Genomic DNA, 15,391 nt, shown 5'->3' with positions numbered 1-15,391 from the left:
GTCAATACTGTTCTGCCTGTGACCTCCTTTCCACATAGTAATGTGACACATGGGAAACATACATTGAGAAATGAGGATCTCTGTTGAACATTAGAATAAAAAGAACTCAGTCCATCTTAGGGATCTTCAAATTGAGAGACAATTTTACACTTTAACATGATTGAGCATAGAAACATTTTAGACCTGGAGTGCAGTAAGCAATATTACAAATGGGTTAGGAAGGAGGAAAAAAAGACTTATGAACACATTTATAAATTAAATTGAGAATGGTAATATCACAGCCTTGAGACATTTTGGCTAAGCAATGCTATCTAATTCAAAATATGAAAGGAAAAAATAATTTACCCTCTTCTTCTCAGTCTATTAATACCCCAGGGGCAGCTTGCTTTGTAAAGCAGATCAAATCACTTTTACAAACAGATGTAGCTTGGTCAAAGTCAACATAAATGATTTGGATTAATGCTCACCATAGGTAAAATAACAAGCAAATGTGTTCTTTGCTTTTTTAGTTTTTCATAATGTTAGCTTATTTTAATCTTATCTGTATAAGTAAATATAATCAATTTATCTTGCCAAGTGGATACTATTTATGTTGATTATTGTAGGTCCAGGCTTGTTATGAGTTTCACATTAAATAATGTATATGAAAAGGGTTTTGGAAAATAGAAAGCATTATACAAATGAAAGTGATTATTATGATTGTAATCATCTTAAATAGTGAGAGTAACTGCTGTGAACATCTTAAAATATGCTTCCAACTAGGATAATCAGTCGTCTGTCAGTTGCATGTATTTTATGAGTACACATAGAGCATTCTATATTATACCAACTGGTGAGTTAGAAAGGAAGGAAAATATATGATCTGTGTCTTTTGGAAAACTTCACAATTTAAAGGGGGCACATGATAATCTTAAGTGAGTGAATGAAAGATAACATATGCACATCATATACCAAATATATAAATTATGACAAGATTAATACAGAGTATCTACTCCTGAGGAACAGTAAGGCAAACAAATACAACCAAATAACTAGTAAAATAGGCTGTGGGGAGTAATATATACTTGTACAAAGTACATGTGGCACATAGGTTGGACAGCTTAGCACAGTGGTAGCAATTTAGCAGACCATAATCCCAAATTTGATTGAAAAATGTGTTTTATTTAACCAATGCAGTGTTACACTTTTCTTCCCTCCCTCCATCCCTCCTTCCTTTGCTTCCTTCCTTTCTTCTGACAGAAGATGCATAAGCCCTTTATACCAAAAATTGTAAATCTGTATTATGGGTTACAAATAAAGCCTTCAGTAAATAAAATGTACACTGTTAGCTCTAAGATTTAATTTTACCATACTTCAAAGCTGAGAAATTGACCTGTTAGTGTTTCATAGATTCTGGCAGAAGACATAAGACTCCTGAGCTAGAAAAAAGAAACATTAGTACTCACCACTAAGGAAGCAGCATTCATATTGCCATATTTGCTTTAGTCCTCTTGTCTGCGATCCCCCAAGACAACAGGGTTATTTGATGGGACCATGTTGATGCTTGCACATGCAGTGGGCTGGATTATAGGTGAGTTTGGGGAATCCACTGCTTTCATAGCAAGTAGTAAGCAAGCCTCTTTTTGTTTGTTTTTGTTTTTCAGTTGAAGGGAAGCATTATCTCATTTCTCAAACTTACCAGCTACATAAACAACTCTGAGATGTGTCCTGTTCCAGTCCACTAGAGAGCAGTCACACTCAGCAAGATTTTTAGGAGGAACACAAAATGCAGAAGAAGAACTGTCTCTCCCAACAGGTACTGTGTTCCATAATTAGTATGTATAAATATGATTTTATATATATAAATGTACACAGAAATCATAGAAATATATTCATTATCTCCAAATGAATTTATGAGTTTACTGCAAGTCTGATCAAAATCTCAACAAGGATATGAGGATATGAAAAAATATACATGGCTGGAGGGAATGTGTATTGACAAAATTGTTATGGATTTTTATTGAGTTATATCTAGTAAAATTGATGACAGTCATGTTGTATGATTCAGAATTTCTTTTAAAAATGTGTCTACCTTAGTGGGACTCTTACTATATGTACATAAGGATGCTCATGACATGATGCTTTTGCAGTATTGTTTATCTTGGAAAAAATTCTAAATGCTTATCAATATGAGAATGGATAAATAAATTAACTAGCAATTAAAATAAATTGGTTAGATGCAGTGGAATAATACTCAAAACCTACTGTGCAGTAAAATAAGTTAAGAAGAATAGATGCCATGTATGCAAATTTTAAATATTGAACAATATTATTTATTATTTATGAATACAAAATAGTAGACATTTGATACCATATGCAGCAAAAATATACTACAATTTGAGGATACTTACTACCTTTAGATAAAGAGGAAAATGGGTGCATACAATAGAGTGGAAAGCTTTAACTGTTTATGAAATGTTTTATTTCTTTAAAATAAGATTTGAAGCAACTACAGCAAAATGTTAACAGTTGTTAAATCTGGATGGTGGGAATATGGGTATCTATCACAATATTGTTTCTGACTATATGCTTAAAACATTTCAATATTAAAATTTTTTTAAAATGCAAAATATTAGTACTTTGCCTGCCTGCCTGCCTCTCTGAGTAAATGAATGCATATAGAAATATTAAGAATTTTATTCAGCAACTACACTTACAAGATAATAGAATGATCAGTTTTGAGCATGAGCCATGTTCTCATGTTCATTTAAAATTTAATTATAATCACTGAAAAATAGAATATTATACAACAGTTTAAAGACAATATTTTCCTAGAAGCAAAAGAATGAGGATAAGCAAGACAAGCTCTGCTTGGAAGGTTATTTGAAGTAGGGATTAAGTATTTTGACCCCAAACAATGACAGTCTTAATATTGAAAGCTTTGCAATGAGAAGCAAAATAATTTCTAGGAGATGTTCAAACTGTGATTTTATATTTTAACATCAGCCTGTATTGGTGGCATGTATGCTTTTACACTTTCTGATCAGTCAATTGTTTATAAATTTACCTAATCCTTTGGAGGCCCTTGTACATTTAAAGGTTTCAACATTGTTTTCTCTGTTTATTTAATGCTATATATTCACATCTGTTTCATTTCATTTTATGAAGTTATTTTATGTTTTGAAAAGTATTAAGCACATATTACATAATAAACTTCAAACTCCAAAATAAACAAAGAAACAACAACAGCCATATTCCATAACACTAAAACCAACCATTATTAACATTTAGCTTCTTTTAGTACTTTTATATGCATACCTTTATTTTTATTTTATTTTATTTTTTTTTTATTTTTATTTTTTTGCGGTACGTGGGCCTCTCTCTGTTGTGGCCTCTCCCATTGTGGAGCACAGGCTCCGGATGCGCAGGCTCAGCGGCCATAGCTCACGGGCCCAGCCGCTCCGCAGCATGTGGGATCTTCCCGGACCGGGGCACGAACCCGCGTCCCCTGCATCGGCAGGCGGACTCTCAACCACTGCGCCACCAGGGAAGCCCATACCTTTATTTTTAACATAATTGCAACCATAACATATATAAATCACTTTTCACAGCTTCTGACATTTTGAGATTTATTCCCAGAAGATAGAATTTAGCACTTAAACTTAGTTTTAAGAGGTTTTTTTTTTTTTTTTTTTCTTTTTTTTGGTGGGGGGGAGTTTGGATCACAGTGGTAAAAACTACAGAAAAGTTTGATTTAGAAAATGGCCTGAGTATTTATATATGCTTAGAGATTCAGGAAATTTTCTTGTGTGTACTAAGGAGGTACTGCAGCTGGGGGTTCTCTCTGATTTTAAGGCTGGTGATGAAGGCAGGTTGGACCTAGGCAAAGCAGGGGAAGGCTTTTGTAGGTGTTCATCTCTTCCCTTTCAGTCCTCTTGGAAGAGGTGCTTAGGAATAAGAGTGGTTAAAAAAATGGAAGAAAATATCACAGAAATTGACTTTTAAACTTAATTTCAGATTTAACTTGGAGGAAAATTTTGTATACCCTGAGAGACCAGAACATTTTTTCCTTGCCAAATACTGTGTAAGTGGTGAAAGTGTCTATTTTGCACAAGCTGCCAAAAAGAGAGTGAAGTTTTGTACTCTGCATGAGTAATTATAGAACACTATGACAAGGACATCTATATTCTAATGATTCCCAGTCTTGATTTGATCTGTAGTATCTCTAAGTCTGATAAGTTTGTAGTTTTATTTTCTACATACGTTTGCTTTAAGAAAATTAAAAATTTTGTGGAACAAAGTCGAGTGAATCAGTCAATGCAATAATAAGCCTCAGTATATTGATAAAAACAACTTAACACTCAATTCCCCACTATGCTAAATCTCTGTGAGTTGTTTAAAGGTGCTCTGACAGTGAGTGACTCGTTGAGTTGCAGAAAATTTGAGGAAAAATACATATTTAATTTATATGGGCTAGGATTTCATGGTACGTGAATCAGTCCACATGCATCTGTTCTTTCTCTTCTAAGCAAAAAAAAACTTTGTTCATCATCTCACTTGCTTAAAAAATATAACTTTGGGGACATCCCTGGTGGCGCAGTGGTTAAGAATCCACCTGCCAATGCAGGGGACACGGGTTCGAGCCCTGGTCTGGGAAGATCCCACATGCAGCGGAGCAACTAAGGCCGTGTGCCACAACCACTAAGCCTGCACTCTAGAGCCCGTGAACCACAACTACTGAGCCCATGTGCCACAACTACTGAAGCCCGCATGCCTAGAGCCCACGCTCTGCAACAAGAGAAGCCACAGCAGTGAGAAGCCCACACACCGCAACGAAGAGTAGCCCCCGCTTGCCACAACTAGAGAAAGCCCATGCACAGCAACGAAGACCCAACACAGCCATAAATAAATAAATTAATTAAATATATATGTAATTTTATTTTTGCTAAATGATACCTAATCGAGAAAAAAAGAAGGCTGATATACATATTAGCAAAACACTACCCCAAACATAAAACAATCAAAAATATTCAATTGGAATTTTCCATTCCTCACTTATTAAGGTTAATGAAGTTTTACTTTAACATACATTAATGTAGTTTGTATGTGTGTGTGTGTGATGTTTTGACATAGTATTCTGTTGATGGTCTATACCTGCACTGTTATTAAATGCAGTATCCACTAGACACATGTGGCTACTGAACATTTGAAATGTCATTAGTCCAAATTGAGATGAATGTAAAATACATGTTAGACTTTAGATGAATTCATATGTAAAAAAATCTCATCAATATTTTATATTGATTACATGTTAAATGATAATATTTTGGCTATATTTGGTTAAATACATTTAATTTGATCGTTTCTTTTAACTTTTAAAAAGTGGCTTCTAAAAAATTTAAATTATATGGCTTTAAACTTTAAATGCACATTTATAGAAAACACTATATTTCTGTTGTTCTGGAACACAAGTAACAATTACAAGAATACTCAAAACACACTACAGTATTTTCTTATTTTTTTGAATACAGGACTCTAAAAATATTTAGATATATGTGGAAAATGAAAGATCACTTTAATTCTGAATTAATTTTGTAACATTCCTGCCAGGACATATACAACATATAAGTGTTAAACTTATCAATAGTAACTAAGAGATGCTGCAACCAATTCCAGGAACTTGCTTTTATACACTTTGTGATTTTTATTTCAATTTACCCTCAGAGTTTATGGTATATTCTTTTCCATGTCCATGTTGACAGGTTCTTCCTGTGTTTGAGGAAGATGATTTGTATTTTAAATTATAAATATGGATGCCAAATTTTCATTTTATGGCTGATAATGTCTCATTTATAGGAGATATCATAATATATGAGCCAAACCAGTCTTTTAAATAAATTCCAGAAATATACAGATTCTCCCAGTCCAGGTACAGAGGTGCTGGATCCAGGCAGAACTCCCTCTGCAAAACAGCCCTCCTAAAATCCCTCCTAAAATCTCAAAGCACAGAGGAGCAGGGAGAATTCACTTTCTGCTAGCAAGAGGACAAAAGCAGGTAGTGCCAGGACAGCCATGCCTAGTTAGTTTTCCCCAATTTAACTACTGGTTAATCTACTTTCTCTTTTCAAAAGAGTGAATACAGGAACAGAGTCAGTGAAGAAGTATATTCCTTCTATCAACCCATAAAATGGGAAAAATATTTTTCCTTAGTATTAATTACTATCATTTAATATATCTTTACATATCTCATAATATTACTGACAACTATGTATTTATACAATCCTTACAACTCTTTTATTTCTGTAGTTATTTTTATTGTTTATTTTTGTGCGGTACATGGGCCTCTCACTGTTGTGGCCTCTCCCGTTGCGGAGTACAGGCTCCGGACGCGCAGGCCCAGCAGCCATGGCTTATGGGCCCAGCCGCTCTGCAGCATGTGGGATCTTCCCGAACGGGGGCACAAACCCGTGTCCCCTGCATCGGCAGGCGGACTCTCAACCACTGTGCCACCAGGGAAGCCCTCTGTAGTTATTTTATTTCCATCTAGAAGATAAAAGAATAGAGTCTCTGAGAGTTCAAACAACTTGCCCAGCATTATGTAGCCAGAAAGTGGAAGATGCTTTTACTACACTGCTGTTCTGTCTATTGCATCTCCATTGAAATTAAACAGGATCTCTCAAGAATTCTACAAATGTTGAGTACAAGTACATCCTGAAATGTATCAGGATGGTGATTGCAATTACTAAAAACAAAATGAAGAAAAACAGACATTTTTTCTCCCTGTGGTTCTGAGTTTATAGTTGTAAAGATAAGTTCAAAAATTTTTGAACATTTGTTGTATTTCTAAGAGTTGATGCAAAATTTACCAGAACAATTACTTTGAAAAATGATACTACTCATTTTAATGCTGAAATACAATGTCTTTCTTAAAAAATTAAAATCTTACATTTTCTATAATTTCTTATAGTCGAACTTAATATTTTTATTATTTTCACTAACTAGTTCTACATATGGGTCATTGTCATGACTATGATTTCAAACATGGAATTGAATACTTATATAGCAAAGCAAAATGATTTATAATAAATTATTTTTTATTTAAGAATGACAACATATACAATTCGAAGTTAAAGGAATCTCCAGCCTTCTCTCCTGATCTGTTGAATTTTTGGAATGTTCTTTGAAAGTTATCTTGTAATCTCTGAAATTTAATCCAAAATTTTCCACTCTTTTCCCCAAAAGTCTAATTGAAGAAGCTATATTTAAAATATATAGCATTTTTGTTTGTTTTGATTGTTTTCTGTTTGTTAGGCTGTTTTACTTTCTATGTTGCAGAACTATGTGATTTCAACAGCCTTATTATTTTAATTTATGTGTCCTTATAAGTTAAAAAATATTGCATATTATTTACACAGTCTGTTGGAACTTATGATGTAGCTCTAAGACACATCCTTTATTTCAATGGAATTTTTGCTTGATTAAGTACTATAGAACCATTCCTATTAATATCACTCTACAATTAGGCCATAGAATAGTAGGATTTTTCTTTTTTTTTTACATGAGTATAAGGACTTACATTTCCAACACCTTTGTTATATCAAAGAACCTATTTGACACTTGTTTCTTTTCATTTCTTACTATTATTGATGTATAATTTAATGATGGAAGATTCCTAATGCATTTGTTGATAAATAGGAGACCAGCTTTGCTCTCTATAGGATTACTGTGTTTTATCTTTTCTTCATTAAATTGTCAAGGCTGCTATTCTCAATCACAAGTACATCCTGTACATTAATGTACAACAATGATTAGTGATATAAAAGTGCACTGGAGAGCATTTCAATTTTTGAACTTCCTGGTTTTAGGTTTTAGTTAATTATACTGCAGTTGATGTGCATGTAGGAATGTCATTGATCTCCATCTCCCAAATGCCTCATTTACTGTCTCATATTAGACAAGGCATTCAGGGTGGTATGTTAACTCTCCAGGCAAAAACAACACTATTGAGTGACTTATAATAAAGCTGTTATTATATTTGGCCTTTCTTTATTATGGCAAGCTTCAGAGATTATGGCGGGACCCTATATTCTTGGCCAATTATGCTATTAATGTATGCCATGGCCAGACTCATGATATCACAGAGTTACAAAACAGAATGAGAGCTTCTGCTTATACAGCCTTATTGTATAGAGGCATATATTGTAGTCCAGAAAGATTAAAGATAAAGATTTTGTGACATCATAAAGATAATGACATATCTGGGGATAAGAAGAAATGAGACCTTACCTTCAGAACATGATTTTGGGAGAATCCAGGCTTCTTCAACTTACTGGCTGTTTAATATCTGACAAGTTTTATAACCTGTCTGGTCCCAAGTTTTTCATTTGCTCTGTGTTGAAAATGACTACTTCGTAGGTTCGTGTGAAAGAAAATGACAGATATACAGTAATTGTTGAATTTCCTTCCTTTACTTATTGTTTTAGAGAAACCCACCATAAGATCTTAAAAATTACTCCTTAATTATGGTCTATTGGAAATACTATCTTTATGATTATAGGTTAGCAAATTTTATTTAAAATCATCCTTTTTAATTAAAGAGGTATTTTAAAAACACATTTCATTCTCGGTGGTTGGGCAGAAGGAGGAGCAGTAAGGCTCCTGTAGAGAAAGTTGGTTTCAGTCTCACTGAATTAGAAATAAACTGAAGCTAGAAATATCTCAGCTTTTGTATTTCCTTGAGTGGAGGATTCTTCATAAATTTTTCCTTCTTTCCATTGCATTTCCATGAAACAGAGTGAAAATAAGTGTCTCTTCTCTATTTAGTCTTGCATTCACAGGGTCCTGGGATCCTGTTATCGTTGTGTTTTTTCCCCGACTGAGAAAAAACTTTGTCCTGTATATGATATTGGCAAGATACTTCAAAGATGTCAGAATACAATCGCTTGATTGTTGACCTGGATTGCTGTTAAAGTTTAGGAAATAGAATGTAATTGTCCAAATCATTTATTTGAAACAGAACTTTGAATCTTGTGGGTATCCCAAAATTAAAATGTTATATGTGTCAAACATATCCATTTCTATCCTTTAAGAAGTGAAGCTGATATTTTAAAATGTCAGACAAAAACAGTTAACCTCACTGTAGGCCTGTGGGTTGTTGAGACAGAATATAGTTTGAGGCACCATAACCTTAGGAAGAGGATTGCTTAAGAACAGTGTGCCAGTAGAACTCTTGCAACTAAGAAGAAAAGGGGTGATGCCATGTTTTTAAAGATATGTTAAACCTTTTAGAAAATGTATTTGACATAAAAGGTTATAATTATTTGACTAGTCAGGAATATGTACCTTTTTGTTTTAGAAAATAATTATGGGCAAACTGTTTATCTGGAATAGAAATTCATTAATGATAGGTTAGTTTTGAAATATGAATAATTAAATTTATTAGGATAACATTAGAAAACAGTAATTTATGATCCCCAATGGATTATTTGCATAACAGCAGCAACATTGCTTAATAATAATTCATATTTTTATAATTTTTATGAGATGGCTGTATAGTAATTAATGGCTAACCAAACATTGTCATATCATCTTCAAACCATCGTTTTGAATTGATATTACAGTTATCCTCATTTCATAGATGAAGTCACTGAGGATCAGAAAAATTAAATTACTTTTCCAAGGCTACTTAAATCAAAACTTGAACCTGGTTTTTTACTTCCAAGTCTTCAGTTTTACATTACACCTTAACACCGTAAATAGGAAATGCTATGATAATGTGGAGAGAGAAGTAAATTGAGAATTAAAAACCTAGATTTTAGCCCTGAATTTACCATCATCCTGTCTTTATCATTAACTCAGTGTTGAACTAAGATAAGAACTTCTGAATTTACATGGAGAAAACTGAAGCCTTTGTACTCACATGGTATATTATAAGAGAATAGTAACTATAAATTAAGGAAAATAAAAAGATTATTTGAAACAAATGAACTATATTTGGAAAATTTTGAAAGAAATGTAGCTGAGCAGTACAGAAAAAGCCATATTGGAGATCAAAGAAACAACTACTTTTTAAGTTATATTCAGATGACCAAAGCGATTATTTTCCCAGTTTTATTTTTCCACCATATTTTCTCCAGAAAATAGAAAGCCACTTTTGTTGGTTCATATTTCTTAATTATCTTCCTTCTCAATGTTTTCAATTCCCTATTTCTTCTTCGGACCTGGATCCTTCTAGATACTCAGCTAGACTGCCTATAAAGAGATGGAAATTTTTTAGCTGCAGAATCAACAGCAAGGTCATGTCTAGAATTAAGGCTCTGTTTGTATGTTGGTAACAACTTTTGGTGATGAATATTGCCATATGGAGCACGGCAGCCCCTTGTGAGATCCTGGGTCACCTATTTGCTTGGGCACATATATTAAAATTTTTTCTCTGTCTTCATGACTCACTGGGTTATCCGAGGGCTTTCTGAGTGTCCTCTCATTACTTTCTGCTCAGCGTGTGGTCTGCCAACCAGCAGCACTGGCATATCTTTGTCAATAGCTTGTTAAAAATGTAGACTCTTAAGACCCTGAGACTTACTGAGTCAGAACAATATTCTCAGATGGTTCCCATTCACATTAAAGTTTGAGAACTACTCTTTGCTGTTCATTATCTCAAAGAGAGACATTCTTTCATTATGTCTTCTTGGACCCTTTCTTCTAAGTTCTGCATGTCCTTATTATATGGATATTATTTTTGAAAATAATGTGTTTAGTGCCTATGCATAGTTGTTGTTCTGATGGGTATTGCAGAATGTAGAGTGGGTTGGAGAGAGAGCTGATATTTTCAAGCATGGACTGTGATGTTTGTTATTGACTCCCACTTTACAGATTAGAAAACTGAGGGTCAGAGAAATAAAATAATCTATTCACAGTCATAGGCTGGCTAGTTGTACAGTTAATACTAAGTTTTCTGCACGGAAGTTAGAGACTGGAATAGACACTAAGTGTCCTTGTATGCTAAACAAAATTGTCCATCTGGCATGTTCCAACTAGTTCCTGCAGATGCAGATAGGCCATGAAAGAGTTGCTTTTTATAGGGAAGGCTTTACTGTCAATGTAACCTCCTATTCATTCACTCCTTGCATTTTTCTGAGCACAATAGAATTTTACCCAGTATATTTTTGGGGTGCTGAATGTTATGCAGCTAAACTCTATGAACTTAAAAATTTATGGATTACAAATTTTATATAGTAGGAATTGAAAAGTTTGAATTCAAATGTCTTGTGATTTTAGGCAATTTCATTATAATCCTACAGATGAACTTTTTTAAGGTTTGGTAAACACCAGATTCTAAAAAGTGAAGTGTCTTCAATTTTTGAATGAGAGTTTCATCAACTTTTCCTGGCTAAATGTAAATTATTTAATCTAGATAGCCTATGTAAATCTGAAAGCTGTTTGCTAAAAGAAAAAAAAATTTTTTAAGGTTTCAACGGAAGGAAAAAAATGGATGTATTTTGAAGCTAAGTTAAAATGAAATTGACGCAAAGTTTTCAATCTTCTCTTTATTCAAATCTAGCCAAAGAAAATTCTGAATCTTAGCTAAAGTAAAAATATTTATAATGAAAGGAAACCTAAGTTAATTTGCTCAACCTGAAAATCAGCTTGCTGAATGAGAGTTGTATATATGAAAGAGTCACCAAGCAGTGCAGTACAGATGTTAGCAGTATTTCAAAGTGAGGAGTAAGTAACTGAATCCTGTAAGCCCGACAGGAGAACAGTACACAATGGCTAGTAGAACTTCTTGCTTTAAAATATAATTCAGACTCCTCCTTTCTACGTCGAAAGTGAAATCCCATCTTCTGTCTCCACACCTTTAAAAAATATATTCTAAAATTCGTCCTCTTTCATTCATACCTCCCATCTGACTTCTCTGTATCAACCAACTCCAATTCTACACATTCATAAAATGCCATCTCAGATGCCATAGATACCATGATTGATGCTTTTCCCCCCCAGTGTATTCAAAACAATTTCCTCTGAGCTTCCATAGCTACTTCTGTGTTATGCAAAATTAAAACACATTGATGGTCAATACCAAATTAAATTTTGTGGCATACATGTATGTTCCCTTTCCATATCCTTGAAAGCAAAGAACTTTTCTGGTCAATCTTTGACCATCCTACATTATCCAAAATATTTCACGATAATATGTTTTCAGTAAATGTTTGTTGTGTTGAATTTGCACTAAAATATGTAAGGCTATTCAAATGTTTTAATATGAGGTTAGTATGCTTAGGAGATAATCAATTTAGAGAGAGGTAGAACAAGATGACCTGGGAAATGAAGCAGAAAACTGTACAGACATAGATGTCACGAGGAGTGAAAATAGTTTCCTAGTTGTTAATTTGTAGAAGACAGGCAATTAGCTGGACTGTTGCTAAAATCATCTCTCTTGTGTATATGTAAATGGTTGATATTGTCTGCTAAAAAGTAATTTATGATATTGTTGTGTTTCCCAGTCCTGAAAATGACTATAAATAATTGAACTGTGGCAATTCCATTGTTACATCTCTTGAAAACTATTGATATTACATCTTCTGCTCTTCAAGATTCTAAATCTTTCTTGACCAGAATTTTGAGGCAGTTTTTATTTGCAAAGCACAAGCATGATTACTACCAACCAATATATATGTTATTATACAAGTTCCCTAATGACTAAATTAATGCTGTCTAAAATCTCTTGCTTTTTGATCCCATCATAAAACCAGATAATTCAAACATCATTGTTTATTTTTTACTTTATGTACTATATAAAACATTGGTTATGCTATGTATCTTAAAGGGATTTCTTCTCTGACCTTTCTATTTTGAGATCTTCTCACTAAAAGAATTTTAACCTTATATTTTGACAGGGAGGTAACAAATAGGCATTACATTTTCCAGTGAAGAATCCATTATATTTATTTAATGCTTTTTAAACAGAGAAGAAGTTATGACAGCTTAAAAAGAAAATGAAGGGTGGATAGAACAAATTCTGCCAAATTTAGTGATGTTAAAATAGGTATTTTTTTGCAACTAAATTATTTTACTATATCTTGGACATATGCTGACCAAGCATAAATGACTCTCTGCATAGACACATAGGGTTATTCTCTTAAAATTAAAAAAATCATGTCACAAAGTTTTTGTCACAAATAGCTTTATTTATCTTTATTGGATAATTAATCTGTGAATATATTATAACATTTCATTAACAACAATGAAGTCCTCCCTTAATATTTTATTGCCAGAGATATTCTCTTACTACATATTTACTTCTCTTCATACTGAAAAGCATGTCTTTTAGATTTGCTTTTAAAAATCTTTTTTTTACTATTTAAAATGTATATTTTATGTTTTATTCATCCTTTTTCCTTTATATCTTTACAGTGTTTGATATCTTCTGTAATTGGAATTTGTTCTTAAGTATTATTACTTGTGTATTGGAATTATAGGTTTCACTTCTATTACATTGCCTTCTGTTCTTGCACTTAAATTTGTTAATTTACTTTTTTCTCTCTTTTTTTTTTTTGGTCTGAACTTAAATAATTATTTCTTCTTTATTAAATCTGTTGACTCACAATCTTACTTATTGTAATGCTTAATTTAAGAGCCTCAAAGTCAAATGGTTCTTCAAATTGTACATTTCTGAGATCATCCTAGAAATATGAATATAATTGCAAAATCAGGAATTAAACTTAAAAATATTTTACATGACCCTCATTTTCACAAAAAAACTTAGAACTAATTTTAAAAAGTCATTCCCTTATGAAACTTTCCCAAGTTATACCCTTTAAATTCCTATAGTATTTGTATGTATATATTTTCTTATATTGTCTTCTAATTTTTTGCAAGTATTAATGTAAACTTGGATAAAATGGTACAGTCCTTGAAGATATGGTTAAGACTGTTCTTGGTATTTTCAGTATTTGAAAATGCCTATCATCATGTGATTATATATTGTAGGTACTTAGCACATTGTTGAAATAATAATTTCTATAAAATGTCATTTATTTGACTTCTATGAACCATGTTTGAGGCATCATGGGCAGAAGTAATTTACAATCTCTTAATATCAGTTATTTTTATTCAATTTATATGTTAACAATAATATTTAAGATTGACAACAAAGCTGTGTAATTTAGTTTTAGTGCCCTCTTAGATATGTCAAAACAACCCACCAACAAATTTTTGGTCAGCTACTAATTAAAACATTAGATAGGCTATCTGCATCAGTGCAAATGGACCTTTTTCCTCATGGCTCTCTAATCAAAGCCACTTTTCTTTTGTTCAAGTACTCACTCCAGAGGCTGCAATTCATGGGATGTACAGAGATTTCCCTGACATATGCTTCTTCCTCAGTATAACATTTCCACTGGGACAAAATCATGAATCACAAAATTTTCTTGAAGCAAATGAGAAGTTGTGAACTCATTGACTCTGGCCCACACAGAGAAAGAGTAGTGTGTTTAATTACATTAGGGAAGAATTGTAGTTGCTCTCTGCTACCAGGCTCTTTAACTGTAGTACCTTTAAGTTCCTATCATTGTGATTGCCTTAAGTCACAAAGTTTTAAAGTAATAACAGACCTTCACAAAGCCTCTACTAGGTTTCAGAGCTTGTGTTATTCCCACATCTAATCATCTTATATGACAGGAATTCCCCCACCCTCACCCCCTTTTCATTATTCGTTTTAGAGAATACAAATGAAAATAACTTGGCTTGGGTCACTCCACTAACTATCCTATGATGAGAATTTAATCATAAATTTGCCTTTCTTCAAATACACATTCTTGACTGAAATAATGACAAATTTTAAAAATATTTACACATTTATTCTTTACATTAACTTATTGGGACTATTGAAGAAATTGGGTAACTTCTATTCTCGAATATTAATTTTGGAATTCAGAGGCAATAAACCAAATAATTTAGGTACATCCATTGTGACTGTGTTTTGACTAAATTTTCGAGATCAATAGTTGACAACAATTTTACCAATATAGATATCTTTAAATCTTTGGCATGAATATAAAATACACTTTTGATCATTTTTAGCTTTCACTATCTTTTTAATTTGAGGCATGTCATTTATAATTTGACATTTTGATTATGTCATTAAGCAGCAACAGTATATGTCATATTCAGTCAACACAGAATAATCAGATAAATTGAGTAATTCTCTGGTCATCAAATTTTATTAATGCTGATAATCAACTCAAAAATGTTCTGTGAAGTTTTCCTCTCTTAGCTTAATAGAAATGCTATTGCTGTTTTTTCATCATGTATTTTGGACAGCACCTAAATATTCTTGATTCATTCTTTCATCTATTCATTTATTCATTCATTTATTGCATATGTTGCTTACAGAACAATGTTCCTCAAACAC

General features: G+C 32.8%; 1 protein-coding gene across 1 annotated transcript in view; it reads left to right on the top strand.

Annotated features, from left to right (window-relative positions):
* Positions 1 to 15,391, top strand: part of LRP1B (LDL receptor related protein 1B) — a gene marked incomplete at its 3' end in the record, with an annotated part of 2,351,282 nt that overhangs the window by 64,582 nt on the left and 2,271,309 nt on the right. The window contains exon 2 of the mRNA XM_082630936.1: positions 1,644 to 1,795. The remainder of the gene's footprint in view (positions 1 to 1,643; positions 1,796 to 15,391) is intronic.

Source organism: Mesoplodon mirus (assembly GCF_964341445.2).
Source record: "Mesoplodon mirus genome assembly, chromosome: 8".
NCBI lineage: Eukaryota > Metazoa > Chordata > Mammalia > Artiodactyla > Ziphiidae > Mesoplodon > Mesoplodon mirus.
This window is presented reverse-complemented; position numbering and strand designations above follow the sequence as displayed.